Source organism: Morone saxatilis, unplaced genomic scaffold (assembly GCF_004916995.1).
Source record: "Morone saxatilis isolate NCDOM2014 unplaced genomic scaffold, NCSU_SB_2.0 Contig20, whole genome shotgun sequence".
Taxonomy (NCBI): Eukaryota; Metazoa; Chordata; class Actinopteri; family Moronidae; genus Morone; species Morone saxatilis.
Genome location: NW_023339763.1, coordinates 411,826 through 414,951, shown reverse-complemented (window position 1 = coordinate 414,951; position 3,126 = coordinate 411,826). Strand labels below are relative to the sequence as shown.

The following is a 3,126-nucleotide window of genomic DNA, read 5'->3' as shown; positions in this document are numbered from 1 at the left end:
AGTTCCCACTCACCAGTGTGTGTGAGTCTCTGCTTTGGACAAGACTTAAAGAACTTAACACCTAAAGGATCACTACAACCTCCTAAATGATCCTAAAGGATCAATACAACCTCCTAAAGGATCAGTACAACCTCCTAAAGGATCAGTACAACCTCCTAAAGGATCACTACAACCTCCTAAATAATCCTAAAGGATCAATATAACCTCCTAAAGGATCAATACAACATCCTAAAGGATCAATATAACCTGCAACAGGATCAAAAAACTTTGTGCTAACGAATATCACCTCTAACCTCATTAATAATCATCAACCTCGATGTTGATCAATATCAGTGATCAGTTTTCTCATTACCTCAGAGACGGTGGTGGCAAGGAACTCAGAGCGGTCGAACGTCCATCCGTCCAAACATCCTTCCGTCTGTAGTTGGCTAACGTTAGCTGAGCTGTTAGCAGCTAACAGGTGCCACTGAGGCTCCACAAACCTGAACAACAAGTGGAACAGGTGTGTTGTCAGAGGAAATGTCAACCAATCAATACAATGCAGCATTGAACAGAAATACACAAACAAACAACGTTTACCTCCTGCAGCGGTCCATTTTATTTCCTGAAGAGTTCCAGAGGGATAAAGCTCTCAACAACTGTTCTCATCCACCTAAAACATCACATTCATCCATCAACCCAAACAATCACATTATCCATCAACAAACCAATCACATTATCCATCAAACCAAACCAATCACATTATGCCATCAACCAAACCAATCACATTCATACCATCAACCAAACCATCACATTTATCCATCAACCAAACCAATCACATTCATCCATTAACCAAACCAATCACATTCATCCATCAACCAAACCAATCACATTATCCATCAACCAAACCAATCACATTATCCATCAATTAAAACCAATCACATTCATCCATCAATCAAACCAATCACATTCATCCATCAATCAAACCAATCACATTCATTCAGGCAGTGTTAGACAGACAGGTGTGTTACCTGGTGGTGGGACAGGTTGTAGAGGCTGTGATTGGCCGGTAGGCTGCAGTGGTGGGCGGGGATTCCTGAGACGAAGTTGTTGAGCAGGTTCTGACCCGCCATCATCAGTCCAGGTAAACTGATCAGAGTCACGTGGATCCACTGGTACCTGCCGAACCCTCCGACCTCACCATGGCAACAGGACAGGGAACATGTTAGACACCTGTTCTACCTAACCGGTGTGTTCAGGTGAAGTAACTTCACAGTAATCAGTAATCAGATTACAGCAGACGCTCACTCACCTCCTCCAGCAGCTCACCAAAGCCCATCTCCGCAGTCTGATCTTAAACGTTTAAATTTAACCTTTGAAATATTTTCTACAACCAACTGCTCATGTTTTCAGCTCCTCCATCAAGTGTTCATTTAATAATGACAACAACAACAACAACAATAATAATACAAACAGATGTGTTTTCAGGGTTTGAGTTCAGTTCCAGCAGAATGAACCTGAGAACAAAACAAACAGATACAAATTATTCAATTTGTATTAAAGTTTATTTTTTAAAATGCGAACTCGCCAAAACTCAACCAAACTAACCAAAAATATTTTCCAAACTATTTCAGACCTTTTCCAGACTATTCCAGACCTTTTCCAAACCATTCCAAACCTTTTCCAAACTATTCCAAATATTTTCCAAACTATTCCAAACTTTTCCAACACTATTCCAAACTATTCCAGACTATTCCAAACTATTCCAGACCTTTTCCAGACTATTCCAGACCTGAGTTATTTGCCTGCTCGTTCTGCTGTCAGTCCTCCATAAAAAATATTTGCTGAATATCTTATGATAACAGCAGAACTGCAGAAGTGGCTTTACAGTGAACTCTAAAAAGGTGAAATATTTGTATGGAGTCTGGTGAGAGTTCTTAAAAGATTACTGCTGCTGCAACTGAATGAAAGGAGAATGAAAAGAGGATTTTCTGTGGAAACAGTGGAAACGTACTTACAGTCTGCAGGCTGATGGACGACTGGAGGGGTGGACAGACGGGTGGATGGATGGAGAGACGAGTGGAGAGAGAGAACAGTGTGTAGAAGCAGATAATAGACATGAATATTAAGTGACTTTAAGAAGAAAAGAAAAGTCGGCACTAACTCTCTCTCTCTCTGTATGTCTGTTTCTCTCCTGTCTGTCTTTCTGCCTGTCTGTCTCTCCTATCTGTTTAGTGGTTGAGAGACACTTGTAATATAACTGACACCCTCCCTCTCTCTGTTTTTCTTGGCTTAACAATCATTTGTTTTTCAGTTAATGGTTGAGCGTAATCTGTCTGTCTCTCTGTGTCTGTCTCTCTCTCTGTCTGTCTGTCTGTCTCTCTGTGTCTGTCTGTCTGTCTGTCTGTCTGTCTCTCTCTCTGGGAGGAATAGCTTCAGTCTGATTTTTAAGATCAGTAATCAATCAATAAATCAATCTTTTTACTGATGTAAACAGATTTGATTGATCCTGCTCATGTTATTCATAAGATTTAATGAGATCAGTTTCAGTGAAATAAACTTCTAACCTGAATGAAACCACACTGAGTGAAGCTGCTGACCATCACTCAGAACTTCTTGTCGGTATTTCACAATAAAATGCTCACACACTTCACTGGAAAGCAGTAACAGGAAGTGCTGAATCTGAAGTGTTCCAGACTTTCACAAACTGTCCTAAACCTGGTCCAGACCTGGTCCTGCAGAGTTGTGTGACTTGTTAAAAACGGGTCCTCTCAGTTTGTTTTCATGTTCTCGATTCTCGCTGAGTCTCTGAAGTTTTTCCCTCCTGGAATTCATCCGACTGAGTTTCAGTCAACAAACGTCTCAGCAGGTTTCAGCTCCACATGACACAACGACACGACAAGGACTGACAGACAGATACAGATACATAAATAAAGACCAATATATATAAAACACATTAACAGTACATAAATAAAGGACTAAATATATGTAAAACACATGAACAGATAGATAAATAAAGACTAATATATATAAAACACATGAACAGATAGATAAATAAAGACTAATATATATAAAACACATGAACAGATACATACATAAAGACTAATATATATAAAACACATTAACAGATACATAAATAAAGACTAA

General features: G+C 39.5%; 1 long non-coding RNA gene across 1 annotated transcript in view; it reads right to left on the bottom strand.

Moving 5' to 3' along the window:
• The window catches only part of LOC118331477, a 2,905-nt gene extending 715 nt beyond the window's left edge, over nt 1-2,190 (bottom strand). Inside the window, exons 1-5 of the long non-coding RNA XR_004796882.1 lie at nt 1,998-2,190; nt 1,292-1,496; nt 1,011-1,175; nt 580-652; nt 353-482 (exon numbers count right to left, since the gene is read on the bottom strand). This is a non-coding gene — a long non-coding RNA (uncharacterized LOC118331477). The remainder of the gene's footprint in view (nt 1-352; nt 483-579; nt 653-1,010; nt 1,176-1,291; nt 1,497-1,997) is intronic.
• Between the last annotated feature and the right edge of the window lie 936 nt (nt 2,191-3,126).